Source organism: Sceloporus undulatus, chromosome 1, assembly GCF_019175285.1.
Source record: "Sceloporus undulatus isolate JIND9_A2432 ecotype Alabama chromosome 1, SceUnd_v1.1, whole genome shotgun sequence".
Taxonomy (NCBI): domain Eukaryota; kingdom Metazoa; phylum Chordata; class Lepidosauria; order Squamata; family Phrynosomatidae; genus Sceloporus; species Sceloporus undulatus.
Window position 1 is genome coordinate 166,922,219 of NC_056522.1, and position 15,379 is coordinate 166,937,597.

Here is a 15,379-nt window from a genome sequence, read left to right on the forward strand (position 1 = left end):
TAGATGGTTCACTACCTGTAGGCTTACAATCTAAAAAGGCATGGCACAAAAGAAGAAGAGAATGGTGGTAAGGAAGAGGATCAGGTCCAGCAGTTCTTCTCTCCCTCTGAGGCCTGGACCAAGGCTTAGAGGATGGCAATGGCATACTTCCTCAGAATAAACGTTCCAATAGAGCTCTGGGATATGTTTGCTTTAAGTTGCAGTCAACTTGAAGGTACTCAACAACAAAGAAAAAGAAGGCAGAAACGACAGGGAGATTCAAGAGGGCTATATATTGAAGATGTCATTAATTATAGTCTCCCCCTCCTGCCTTAAATTGTACATATGAGGCAGTGTATAACAACTACACCTTGTATTGTTTTCTAGATTTTCACAAGACCCCATCAAGACTTGTATGTGAATTTATGTTCTAGATGGAAATTGCTGTTTCAGCAGAAACCAGTTTGAAAGAAGGAACATTCCAGGCACAGGAAAACACCAAACCAGTGACTGAAAGGAAATCTTCCTCCAGTCTTCAAGTTAGCCTTCAGTGAAAATGATAGAAATATAACCCAGAAATAACAGTCACTGTTCATTGTTGTATCATCCAAAAATCAATTGGACCGTCAGCAAGAGTATCCCTCTTCTTTGGGCCCGAACAGACAGGCCAAAATAAAGCTGCTTCGAGTCACTATGCTGTTTAAATGATGCATGTGTCCTAAGGGGCCAGAAGCCATGCCAAAGCCATACTCCAGTCCTAAGGACTGGAGCACAGTTTGGCGCAGCTTCTGTCTTCTTAAGATCCGTGTGTCATTTAAACAGCATACCTCCAAAGTGACCCAAAGCAGCTTTATTTTGGCCTGTCTGTTCAGGCCTTTTAAGTACTAAATTACTTCAGCATTTTTTCCATTCTGAAGTTACTGTGTTGCATTAACTAGTATTTGTGTTATCTTCTTATGGTTTAATATATTTACTTTCTCCTATAATATTTTCTATTGCCTAACACAGTTATTGTGCATCATTCGATTCTTTTGTGTCCAGTTTGTGTCCAGATTGCCCTTTAGATAATTCCCTGTGGATATCTTGTTAGGCATCCAATCTGCCTAAGACACACTGCTAGCAAGGTCCCAAAGATCCCTTGGTATGTGATTTTAGTGAATACATACAGGTCCCTTGAGAACATACCTGGTAACATAATGTATGGAAACTTCACTACCATTATTATTCTCAAAAATAAGAATAAATATATCTTTACTCATAAAATAAATAAATTATTAAAGGTAGAGTTCAAAGATATGGCTGTGTTAGCCTGTAGAATTACAAGACAATACAACAAAACAACTCTTGTTAAAATGAGTTTCCAAACAACCTTTCAGTAAAGGTCAGGATGATTATTAATAAATGATATCATAGATACATAGCTTTTGTTCCATTTAGGATACAACAGCATTCCATTCGTATTAGTGTCAATGTTCTGTTTCCTGGTTGTCATACAACCTGTGATTATAACACCATCATCCTACAAGGTAGGTTTTGCTCATTAATTTGATTCATCTGGATTCCTTGCTCATCAAGCACTTTACTGATGAACATCTCTCTTCTCCCTAACTTCTCTCTTCTCCTGGAGCACATATTGTCAAGTTATATCTTTAGTTTCTTATAGGGTCACCATAGGGTTGCCATAACTCTGAAACAACTTGAAGACAAATAACACACACACACACATCTTTGCTCTTCTAAGTCATAATCTTACTAGGAATGATTCCTTCCTTTGTAAATTTGTTTTCGTTATAATAGTACAAATGATGACCATCTAGAAATATTTATAAATCAGATTGACTGTGAGTGAGAGAGAAAGCCCAGCATTCTGTTCATAGCTAGAGTTCTTGAAGATGAGACCATCCAGTCCAAAACTTATTAATCTAATTTCTCCGACGGGTTACAGACCGCCTAAAAATACGTAGTGACTACGTATTAGGGTTAGGAAGGTGCGGTGCTTCCGCACCCCCCTAACCCTAATACGTAGTCACTACATATTTTTTGGTGATGGCCGTTCCAGATATAGCGTCCAGACGTGTCGCGGCGACTATGATGTCGCGAGTGCGCCAGCGGCGCCTCGCGGCATCATAGCTGCACCGCGGAAAGAAGCTCCATTTTGGAGCTTCTTTTTTGCTCCGTCATGGAGCCGCGCGGTTTGGCTGCAGTGGCTCCCTTACGGAGCAAACAGCGGCGGTGACAGATCGCCGCAAAGTGGCGGTTTATAACCCGCCACCCTTTCCATTCCGACACTATGAATTAATACATTACAGGCATGGTCAAATCAATTCCCTTGTCTTTATTAGCCAGTTACCAAACATTAGTACTCTGAAAACTTTCCAGTTGTGTGCTGATTCTATTTCCTCAGCCACTGAACCATTTGTTAACTGCATAGGAACTGGTGCAGTTCCTGGCAGGACTGTCAATTTTTCACAGGGCTGATTCAGAAGCTGATTCAGAAGCCTGAATTTTGAATTTCCTCTTGATCATCAGATTGATGGTTACAAAGCTGAGTGAGCTCTGAGTGAGCTCTGAAATGGGAGTGGGGATACTGAGTGAGCTCTGAAATGGGAGTGGGGATTAAAAATATTGGTTGCTGCTGATGTCAGAGAGGCAGCACTGGTTCTCTCAGACAGTCACGTTGCAGAGGTACAGGACACTATTATACAAATTTAGTGCTGAGATCTTCTATAACATTATGCCTGTACTATGTTTTAATGTATGATAGTTCATGTTTCTAGTAGCAGCTATTTCCTGTTTATATGCCTCATATTTAAAGTGCTCAGAAAAAAAGGAAATGAACTTACTAAATGACTGAATATACATGGCAGTTATAACCGCTTATTACTTGAGTCCCAGTTCAGTTAAACTATCCTTTCACAGATAAGTAGAGACTCTCATTTATACACTTAAGGGGCCTATCTGAGAGAGGAGGTGTGCCTGTTTATCTTTTATCGGCCCAATAAGACCTCACGTTACTTGTGTTGCGCTTCTTATTCTTTGGAGCAACTCAATAGCTGTTTATATGGTGCTGAAATAATATGACGGCCAGCAAAGTTAATATGGAAAGAATAATGTGTCATTGTGACCTACGCATCCCCCATAATTTTCAGTGGCCTCATCCACTACATCAGGTAAATCAGATTTAGGGACATGTTCCTCTTTAATTTGCTGAATAGGGATGAGTCAAAGGTCTAATCTGCATTGCAGAAATAATGCAGTTTGATACTGCTTTAAATGTGATGGCTCAATGCTATGGACTCCTGGGAATTGTAGTTTGTTGTGGCACCAGAGCCCTCTGAGAGAAGAAGGCTAAATCTCATGCAAAACTACAAATCCCAGAATTCCATAGGACTGAGTCATGGCAGTTAAAGCAGTGTCAAACTGAATTATTTCTGCAGTGCAGATGAGACCAAAGATATTCACTGAAGTCTGGAATAAACTGAGTAATCCTGTTTCTCAGATTGGGAGGGGGATCAACAGAACTCAGTAAAGTATTCTGTATTTATATATATACATTTAAAATACCTGTCATGGTAAAAGGCTATCTTGGTTTATCTCCCCACTTGCCACTCACAAAGCACCCTTGATTTATGCTTTGGAAAACTCTCAAATGAGTCTGTACTACAGAACCTGTACTATTCCTGTCTTTTTTGAATATGCGATTAGGTGAGGATTGCTCAGTATATTTAGCCAGAAGTTAGATTATGTGCATCGCCTCTAACTGTCCTGATTTGGCAGGAACAGTCCCAATTAATCCTTTGCCCCACATTTCAGTAGCTTTTAAAATGTTCCAGTTTCCCTCTTCTCCCCCTTTGTATTTGGATTACTTCCATGACTGCAAACTGAGTTCAAAGTGGAAACGGAGTTTGCATTCCATTAACTAAGTTGGGGGTGGTGGCCTTGTAGTCCTCAAACTGTGCTCTTTAAGGGATTTTGGATTTCATCTTCCAGAATGCCTGACTATTGACCAACATTGTTATGGCCACTGGACAGCTTTCAATTTTGTGGTGTGGGTTTCCATCTATGGCCCTGGATGGACTCTGTCAGCCATGAGCCCAAATGTGGCAAATCACGTACCAAGGCAGCAATTTCATAGATCAAACAGATAGTTTGGGAGCAGCAATCAAGGAAAGATTCACACCTCTGAGACAGGAAGGCTAGGTGATTTACAGAAGAATATTTTGCACCCAAGCTGGAGAATTGCCATAGCAATCCTATTCCCATCTTTCATACCCCTATCTTGAATGATTGTTTCCATGCAGATTTGGATATATCTTTACATCAAGCTATTTGTGGCCTATATAAGCATCCAGATTTCCTTTGTTTCCTTGGGATGGATAGAATTCATGGTGCTATACCATCCAACTGGACTATCCGGAGTCACCATGCTTTAGTAGGTATCACCATTAGTGGAGCCTCTTGTCTACTCCAGTGCTAAACCCTTTATTCATTAGCTCTTCTGTGTGTGGGATAGAGAATGAGTCTGCATTGACGTGTGTTTCCCCTGAATAAAATATAGTTAATAGAAATAATTCTGTCTCTGTGAATTCCCTATCCCCTCATCTCAGTACAGGTGGGAAACAATTCCAGAAGGACTGCTTGTACCTCAATCTAAGTAACTGAGCTAATTAAAATTCACCTGTTTCATAGTTATAACACGGCTGAGACTTCTGGGAGCTGAAGTCTAAAATCTCTTAAAGGACACAGTTTGGGGATCACTGCTGTAGACCTAGGCAAAAGCAAGCTGCTGCAGCCGTCCCTACTTTGCATATTCTTTCTCACTAACAACTTTTGCCATCTTGACCAAACTCTGATGTTGTTTTGTTACTAACATCCCAATTTTCATCTGTGAAATATTAGAGGGTAAGTATGTGTGACTGTATTCACCCTCCTCATTATATACTGCTAGTACCCTATACTATAATTGTCACTAGGGCTGCATCTGCAATGCAAAATTAATGCAGTTTGACACTACTTTAATTTTCATGGCTCCATCCTATGGAATAATGGGATTTGTAGTTTGTTGCAGCACCAGAGCTCTCTCTCTCTCTCTCTCTCTCTCTCTCTCTCTGTATGTGTGTATACACACACACACACACACACACCAGATACAAGAATTCAACAGCATTGAGCTATGGCAATTAAAGTGATGGCAAACTGCATTACTTCTGTACTTAAAATGCTGCCTAGGAGAGGTTTATACCTTTGTTTTTCACCATGAGCCTTATGAAAGTTGCTGCTCTCCTACACTGTCAACAGGCAGGGGGGAATCTTACATTGCTACAATTCTCTGCATTCCTCAGGCCACACCCAGGGTCCTACCAACCTGGAACACTTGTAATTAAAATATTCTGAGTTGTCTTAAAAGATAGTAATATCCTAAAAGATAGCATAGTGACATAGCGAAATTATGACCACAGACGATCTACATAATTCAAAAGTAGACCATGAAGAGATTGAAATCGTTCAAGATTTTTCATACTTGCGCTCAATCATCAACCAGAGCAGAGAATGCAGTCCATAAATCAGAAGAAGGCTAGGACTTTGAAGGGCAGCTATGAAGGAATTAGGAAAGATCCTGAATTGTAATGATATATCATTAAACACCAACGTTAGGATTGCCCATGCCATTGTATTTCCCATTTCTATGTATGGTATGAAAGCTGGACAGTGAAGAAAGCTGATAGGAAAAAAATCATGGTGCTGAAGAAGAATTTTAAGAATACCATGGACTACTAAAAAGACCAACAGCTGTGTCCTAGAACATATCAGCCCCAAACTCTCCCTGGAAGGAAAGATTACTAAACTGAGATTGTCATCATATTTTGGCCATGTCATGAGCAGAAAGGACTCAATAGAAAAGACTATGAACTTTACCACATTGCCCAGGAACGGGCCACTAGTGTTTCAAAAGGGAACGTTCTGGGGATGGGAGGTCGTGTGGAACAGATTTTACTGCACACTTGGAATGCTGTCGCCGCCGCCGCCGCCAAGCATCCCCATCTCGTTCCAGATGCATCCCAGAGGGGGCGATTTTTGGGAACACTACACAAGCGTTCCTGGAAATCGCCCCCTGGGGAACACTTCCAGAACGGGATGGGGATGCTTGGTGGCGGTAGCAGCGTTCCAAGTGTGTGGTAAAATCCGTTCCCCACCACCTCCCATCCCCAGAACGTTCCCTTTTGGAACACTAGTGGCCCGTTCCTGGGGCAATGTGGTAAAGTTCTATAATGTTTGGACAAATAAAGGCAATAGGAAAAGAGGAACACCGTATTCCAAGTGGATGGAGTCAAAGAAGCCACAGCCATAAATACATAGGAACTGAAAAGGTGTTTGAGGATAGGGTAACTTGGAGGTCTCTCAAACATAGGCTTGCCATAGGTCAAAGTCAACTTGAAGGCAGTTTACAACAACAACTGCTGAAATATGTAGTGTCTGTCTGTTTCTCCCCGAGGCATGCAGGAGACAGTATTAGAGGCATGATCCATCTATCACAGCTTTCTGGGCCAGTGCCTTCTTCCCAGTCCTGCTGACAGATATCTTTGTATCTGGAGACTCTTTGGCCTGAACCTAGGATTTTCCATGTGCAGAACATGTGATCTACCACAAAACCATATTTTCCATATTAGAGTGACCACATGAAAAATAGGACAGAGTGCCTCTGTCTTTAATAGACACCACTGAAATTTCTTTTTTCTACATGACTGTTACAGAAAGAGGAGCCCTGCTCTCTTATCTTCTCTAGCACCACATCTCAAATCAGCTGATATTCCCCCCTATCAGCTTTCTTCACTGTTCAGGCCCAAAGCTTTCTTCACTGTCCAGCTTTCATACATACATAGAAATTGGAAATATGATGGCATGGGCAATCCTAACTTTGGTGTTTAATTATATATCTTTACATTTCAGGATCTTGCCTAGTTCCTTCATAGCTGCCCTTCAAAGTCCTAGCCTTCTTCTGATTTATGGACTGCAGTCTCTGCTCTGATTGATGATTGAGCACAAATATGAAAAATCTTGAACGATTTCAATCTCTTCATGGTCAACTTTTAAATTATGTAGATCATCTGTGGCCTTAATTTCACTGCATCGCTATGCTATCTTTTAGGATATTCCTATCTGTAGCTATACTTATTGGTTTTTTTAAAAACAAAAATTCCTGAAACAGTCCTCCTGTCCTCTCCAACTTTCTTCTCTCTCTTCAAATTCTGGTACTAGTCATGTTTCCCTCTACTGTAAGGGGAAGAGTTCCCATTGATGACATTTCAAATGTAGGTGTGATCTCTGCCAAGGAAGTTTTCAGCTGACCTGCATCCCTTCTTTATATTTCCAGTTACTAGACTGAACTAAGGTTGCCTGATGAAATAAGAGACAGGAGCCCTTGTACTTTTAATGGTTGTGTAGAACAAGGGGTTTCAGCAGGTGTTGCTTTTATTCACAATAGACTGTTGCACAGCTATTTTACTGCACTAACATGATTGTGACTTCGAAGCAGCCTGGTGTGATAAAGTCCTCATTGGTTCTTGAATGTTTTAGCTAAATAATATGTCAATGGCTCCCCCCAGTGGCACAAAATAGTGAACCAGAAGCCAATAGCAGCAATAACCCTTGGCATAATACTATGTAATGAAAAGAAATCAACTTTTTTTCTTTTACTCATTCCTTCTGGTAACTCCTGAACATATAGATCCTCATTTATCTTACTTTTGTGAGTTAAAATGAGAACTCTTGTTTTCTGCACATTATTGTTGCTGCTGCCTTGCTGCATAGACTTTTGAACATTAGAAGCACTGGGTGGGCTGCCTGATGCTCTTATTTCATCAATAATCCCATCATTCTCTGCTTGCTTTGTATATATTTTTGTGTTTATGTCTGTGCAAGGCAAAGACAAAAACTCTACTGAACAAATCTTCCCTAGAAAATCCCATGGTAGGGTTGCCATAAATCAGAACGGAAAAAAAACCTTGAAGGCATGCAACAGCAGCAGCAGTGCCAAGCTATGCTTCTAATTTGTCAAGGGACTTCATTTTGTCCCCCAAACAAATGTGTCACCCACAACATTAACATGTAATTGTCAGGGATGCTTTGATTTGGATTTCCTGCATGGCAGGGGGTTGGACTGGATGGCCCTTGTGGTCTCTTCCAACTCTATGATTCTATGATTCTATGAAGTCATCTGGGGATTTCGAGTGCAGTGTCTCTATCTTTTTCATATATAATTCATATATGATGAACCAGTGGAAGTGCCTGATACAGGTAGTGGACTGGATGAGGCTCAATAAACTGAAATTCAGTCCAAATAAAACACAAGTACTATTCATTTGAAATGGGAAGAAATACTCATTATTATTATTATTATTATTATTATTATTATTATTATTATTATTATTAACCTTTATTTATAAAGCGCTGTAAATTTACACAGCGCTGTACATACAATCTTTTAGTTAGATGGTTCCCTGCCCTCAGGCTTACAATCTAAGAAGACATGACACAAAAGGAGAAGGGAGTGGTGGTGGGGAATGGGATCAGGTCCTGCAGTTCTCCACCTCTGAGGCCTGGACCAAGGCAGATGGACTGGAGGAAGGGCTTGGCTTCTTAATTAATGGTTACTCATCCTATTTTATCTGTGATTGCTCTCCAAGATTCCTATTTATTGTGAAGGAAAATCAGTCAGGAAGACCCAGCTTCAGGTAGTGGTTTGGACTATGACTCTGGAGACCAGGGTGCGAATCCCAGCTCGGCCATGTCAACCTACTGGGTGACTTTGGGCGAGTCACAGTCTCTCAGCCTCAGAGACCCCCTCTGAAGAAAATTGCCAAGAAAATCACATGATAGATTGTCATAAATCAGAAATGACTTGAAGGCACACAACAACAACAACAACAACAGAACTTGTACTAACTGATTAAGAAAAAGTATACTTCTGTTATGAACATAATATCCAGGGTGGTGTGTAACAATCTGAAAACATACACTAAACCTGAAATATAATACTACTACAAAATCTTTAAAAACAGAAAAGATCAGCAGACTTTAGAAACCCTTAGAAAGACAGGAGTTCAGCCCATTTGAATATGAATTTGCTCAGATCTTAAGGCTTGATAAGGGTTGAGTATCCCTTATCCAAAATGCTTGGGATCAGAAGTATTCCATATTTGGGATTTTTTCAGATTTTGGAATACTTATATTTGAATATACTTAGTGTGTCATAACAACACTAGTGAGATGGAGGATCTATGAAACAGCAGGAGGTGTGGATTCCCACCATTTCACAGACGCTCATCTCTCTCCCCCTAGCCATGTCTCTCTCCAGCTTCACAATACAGTACACATACGTACTATGTTACTTGTGTTGTAGCTCAGAACATTTTGGATTTTGGAGTACTTAGGATTTTAAAATTCCAGATAAGGGATACTCAGCCTGTATTGCCAATGGAACACAATTTCATTGGGTTTATTTGCTAGCAATGAATGCAAAACTGGTTTCTTCTGATTTTTGTACACACCAGCCAGTAGGCGTAACAAGTTTAGCTTTGTAGCCACATGCACAACATTTATTTAATGATCCATGACTCTTGATGAAACTTTTACAGACTGATGTGAATTAAGTGACCAGACCAGACCTAATCAAGCAAACTTTATTTTTTTTAAGAGAAGTATTCCATAGTTATTTGCATACATTTTATGTTGGTTTACTTAGCCACCACTTTGCACTAAAGGCCCCTCAATGTTTCTCCTAAGTATACTTGTTTCAGGATGATGGTGAGATAAATTTCCTGATGGTTCTCTCCTTCCATGACTTTTGTGAGAAATACAGATGTCCCATGGACAAGATAAGGCTCACCTGTTTTCACGCTGGCAACCCTAAATCCAACATATTGCCTAACGATGCAATCCTACACATGTTTGCACAAGAGTAACAGATGTTGTGCAATCTACTGGATGCAGGAGTCATTCACTCCTTATAGTTCCTCGTTGTCCTATCTTTAAGCCTCAGCTATCACCTGCAGAAATATTAATAGAAAGGGCATTTATGTGTGTCAACATCCAAAACTTCATGAGACCCATTTTAAAATAATCCACAGGTTTGAGAATATAGAGTGAATGACCTGATGCAACAGAAAACAGGCCCCTAAAAGAAACGGGAATTTTATCAAGTTCATGTCAGCATTACAGAGGCATTTACTCAAACATCAACTTAAAAAACTGTAATAGGAACACATACATTCCTCGGGGGATCCTAGATGCATAACTATAAGGATGTTATCAGACAAGGGAAATTGGAAGTATAATCCAATGGCAATCCGAATGCAATCATGGGGTTTAATGTTATTGCTTGATAGACTACCAAACACAATTTCAGGCAATGGGAAGTCAGTCCGAACACAATCATGGGGTTTCACGTTATTGCGTGAGAGGTGATCACACACAATTTTGGGCAATGGCAAGCTATTTTCGGGCAATGGGAAGTCAGTTTGAACGCAATTTGAATTTACGTAAATTCGCTGAACTAGCGAATTTACATGAATGCGTTCTGCCCCCACTTTCTTTTCATTTGAAATTAAGAAATTCCTCCCATGTGATAAACTCCTATGAGAATTAGTCTGAATAATAATAGGTTGAAAAAAATATATGCTTTAGGGAAAAAGTCAAAATTACCAAGCTATATACAGTATTATGGGAGCCTAAGCATCTCGGGGAATGGAAACAAAATGTGGTGATGCCAAAAGATAATGGTTTCTACATATATACAGTACTTTGAAAATACATTTTTAAAGAGTACCAATCAAAACAGTAACAAAAGAATCTCACAAGCTGTTGAGGGGAGACTGGGCAACACAAATCACAATCGACAAGAAGGACCTGTCCAGTTTATATTCAGTGTTTCCTGGAGGTGTAGTTTAGAACTGGAGGACAAAATATTTACCACAAATATTTCAATGCATTAGTTGGAATAAGGAGAATTTGAACAAACAAACAAAAAGACACACGTGGATAGTCCTTTTGAACTACGTTATTAACAGGAAATAAAGTTAAAAACAAAAGTATTTTCCTTGCCTGCTGAATTGACAAAGTGGCTTATCCACTGCTGATAACTACTTTTAATCCTGTCATTGTTTCCTCTGTTCCAAAGGTCATGGCTGTCTTTACAGCTTCTTGCATCTGAGAGATGAACCGCAAAGGCTGGAGACAGAAAGTGAGAATTCTCATCAAAACACTGACAGCTGAGACAGTCCTGATTAAACACAGTGATGAATTTCTCTTGTGTACCACAACTTGTTAGAAGTGAAGGCGAATCACATTTGGCAGGTTGCTGGCCTCAAGCCTCCCAAGCCAGCTTCACTTGGGCATTTTCACAAGTGAAGCAAAAGTATGCTTTTAAAACAAAACGCAATTACAGTATTTTTTTTTTAATATGGAACGCTTCACGAATTTGCGTGTCATCCTTGCGCAGGGGCCATGCTAATCTTCTCTGTATTGTTCCAATTTTAGAATATGTATTTCTAAATAGAATGAAAGAGCTACAGCTGAATTAAAAATGGACCTCTGTTCCTTTTTCCTTTTTCTTTTTTGATATAGTTTTTTAAGATTCACAAGTGACACATTCAAGATGAAAACGCATTCCCAGCTTCATTTATGAAACTGCTCTAAGAGCCACTCTTCTGTAAGGTTACTAATAGAGTACAGAGAAACCACCCTGAGATGATAAATTGTCAGTCTGTAGCAAAATGTTGTTTAATATGAATATTAGTGTAGTGATGACATGGGATTTTCATTTAATTTTGAATTCAGTGCAAGAGAGTAGGAATAAATGGACAATTTTCACAAGCGAGGGATATCAGAGTTTTAGTCCTCTGAGAATCTGTACTAGAGTGAGTACTTTTAAACTGGGTCACAAATAATCCACAGTTAAGCACAGCCCATGAAGTGATCAACAGTCTGTACAGGCTGGCGTTATATGCTGGTGTGGGGGCAGCATGGGGGCAGCATGGGGGCATGGCAAACACATGCTGGCCACCTCCAAGCCTGCATCATGTCGCACGCCCAACCGCATGATGGGGCATCACAGTGCTCCATTGGTGCAGAGTTGAAATGCACTGCACAATCTGACACAATCTGACTTAAAAAGGGGGGTGGGGAATGTGGCCAGTGAAAGGCACTGGTTAAAGTACCCATTAAATCCAGAATTTGGGAAACATAGGCGCATTACACATGCGCCGAAAGTACGTGTTAGGGTTAGGAAGGGGAGTATTAGGGTCTATTCTAGATGCCCCTCAACCCTAGTACAGACTGGGTCCGTACAAAATGGCGGCACCCGTCCACACGGGCGCCGCCATCTTGACGTCGCGGACGCATAGCATCTGGACGTTGCATGACGGAAGTGACGCCGCAAGTGCGTGACTAGCGCCTTGTGGCACCACTTCCGGAGCACAGAAAGAAGTGCCATTTTTGGGCTTCTTTTTTGCTGCATCCGGGAACTGTGCAGTTTGGCCGCTGCGGTTCCCGGACGCAGCAACCGGCGACGCCAGCAGACCGCTGCTTTCAGGCGGTCTGCAATGCACCATAGAAAGGTGTGTTAAGGAAAAAGCAACATGGGATATACAGTAAATGAAATAAAACATGTATGTGAGAGTCAGGGTGACTCAGCAGAAGCCAATTGAGAACCACACAGGTGTAAATGGTAATACAATTAACAAGTCCTGAATGCCAAGGACAAGAAATGTAAAGTGGATAATTGGACACACCTGACAATTGTTAAGTGGTCAAGGCTGAGATGATGAAATCATTAATTGTAGGATGAACTAAGAGAACCAATGAGAATGATGTACACACCTACTGGGTGGAAACAGACAACAGTGGGTGGTACCATGCATTGACTATAATAATGACTATACATCCCAATGTATTTTGTGAGTTGTAGTAGTGGGTAGTAGAGGAGTAGAGTATTGTTGTATTGGAGCTGTATATAGTAGAATAAAGTAGATCTTTTATTTAAGACTACTGAGTTGTCTGGTGTCTTGGGTGAAGCTACAAGAACCAGCTGGATCCTGAAGAAGGGTGAAGACTTCTGTGGAAGCAAGAGTGAGAAGGCTTGGAGAGTTTGTCGGGGTCTTCAGCCTATTCTCTGTAACTCTGCTAAGCTATAACCACTGGCCAAAACTGGTCAGCGCGGTGCACAACCAGGTGGGGAGTTCGAGCCAGAGGTGAAGAGCTACAACTCCCATCATCCCTGACAAGGTGGTGGTGGAAAACTTTAAGTGGTTGCACTGCAGTTCTGTTTGTTGATAAATGCAGTACTTGCAAGGGTATTATGAACAGATCAGGATTTTTTTTTTTCCTGTTCAGCACAGCACTTGGAAACATTAATTTCCAACCAGAGAATGCTTTCTAATTTGTTAGAAATTTTACTAATTTTACTAGGATGAGATGCTCTGAGCAACTATGGATGATGTTTAATGCAGCATCCTGGTGATGCTTCCCTCATGACATCTTCAGAGAGTATCCCCTGTAACATCACAAGGACCCACTGTCTGGTCTCAGGTTTGGGGCCTGGGATGGACCTGACTTGGCAATCCTCAGTGTGTACAGACTTCAGATCATTGGAGGAAAGAAAGAACATAAATACAACAATTAATGGAAATGGTTCTGCCTATCTCTGATCACTCAAACTCACATTCTTGGAATGTTCCTGAATCCAGCTGTAAAGCTTAGCTTAGCTGTAAAGTATATGCTTTGCTTGCTGAAGTTCACATTAAATCCCTGGCATTTGTAGTTAAAAAGAGAAGACATAGCCAGGGTGGGGAAGCAGTCCACCTGCAAGAGCTACAATCAATAAGAGTAGATGGTACCTGGCAAGATGGAACAAGGATCAGGATACAAGACACTTTCCTACACGTTTACCTGTGACCTTTTGCTATGCCTGAATGCAGTGGTGGCCAAGAGTAAAAACAGAAGAACATAAGAAGGGCCATGTTAGATCAGACCAAAGGTATGTTTCGTGCAACATTCCGATCACATAGTAGTCAATCAGTTGCCCATAGAGAGATGATCTCTATACGAGTTTATCATATGGGGGAAAATGTGGAGTTTGAAAAGTGAAAATCATGCAATTGACATTAAAACACAATTAAAATGAAATCAATACAAGAGCCATTATCCTGTGAATAACCAGGGAATAACCAGGCAATAAACAGTAAAAAATGATTTGCTGGGTTTTTTGCCTGGTTATTTACAGGATAATGGCATTTTAATAACGTTTCATCTCAATGTTGTATAAAAATCATTAGTGCAATTGTGGTATTATCACGGGTTATTCATGGGATGATAGTACTTTGAACATGATGTCGTGTGAAAACCATTATAGCAATTGCGGGGTTATCATGGGTTAATCACCATTTGCACTTCCAATTGTTCCTCATGTGATAAACTCCTATGACTGAGTATATTTCCTCTTGTTCTTTTTGGTAACCAGTATTTAGAAGCAGATTGCCTCTGGTACTGTAGGTGATATGTAGCCTAACAGACATTGATGATTTTATCATCCATGGATTTTTCTAATCTCCTTTTAAAGCCATTCATGTCAGTACTGATAACTACATCTTGTGGCACCAAATTCCACAATTTAACTATCTACTGTATGAAGTACTTTGCTTTATCTGTCCTGAATTTCCCACCATTTAGCCTCAGTACATGATCCTAGGATCCAGTCTTATGAAAGAGGAAGGACAGCTTCTCTCTATCTGTATTCTCCACACCATGCATAATTTTATACACCTCTGTCATATCTTCCCTTGTTTGCCTCCCCCCCCCCCAAGATAAGCTGTCCCAAATATTATAACCTTTCTTCTTAGGGATTCCCTTTATTATTTTGCTTGCTCTTTTCTGCACCTTTTTGCGTTTTTAATATGTGTGTGTTTGTATTGTTTGCCTTCAAGTCATTTCTGACTTATGGTGACCCTAACATGAACCTATCACAGAGTTTTCTTGGCAAGTTTCTTCAGAGAGGGTTGGCCATTGCCATACAGTGATTAGAACAGTACAATGAATTATATATGTGGTCACCCCATTAATTTATATAAAGGCAATATCATACTGGCAGGGTCCCACCCCCTGCTCCCTGTTCCTTTTTTAACTGTTCAATGTGTGCATTAACACATTTATTTCTTTATTATTGCTGCTGATGCAGCAGCAGCCACAGACTAGGGTGACCTTTTCATTGATCCATCCCAACTTGATGACTTGCTGTGTAAACAGATGGGTTCTTGAGTTCTTGTCAGCTAAATGCTAACAACTACCTAGTCACATGGGTGGGTTGTTTTGTGTTTAATAGACCTCGCTAGTTTCACTTTAGCCTGGC

At 40.5% G+C, this 15,379-nt stretch overlaps 1 non-coding gene across 1 annotated transcript; it reads right to left on the reverse strand.

Annotated features, from left to right (window-relative positions):
• Positions 1-11,431: 11,431 nt before the first annotated feature.
• Positions 11,432-11,538, reverse strand: LOC121920105. Its single transcript, XR_006101647.1, has one exon. It is a non-coding gene; the product is annotated as a U6 spliceosomal RNA (small nuclear RNA).
• Positions 11,539-15,379: the final 3,841 nt, after the last annotated feature.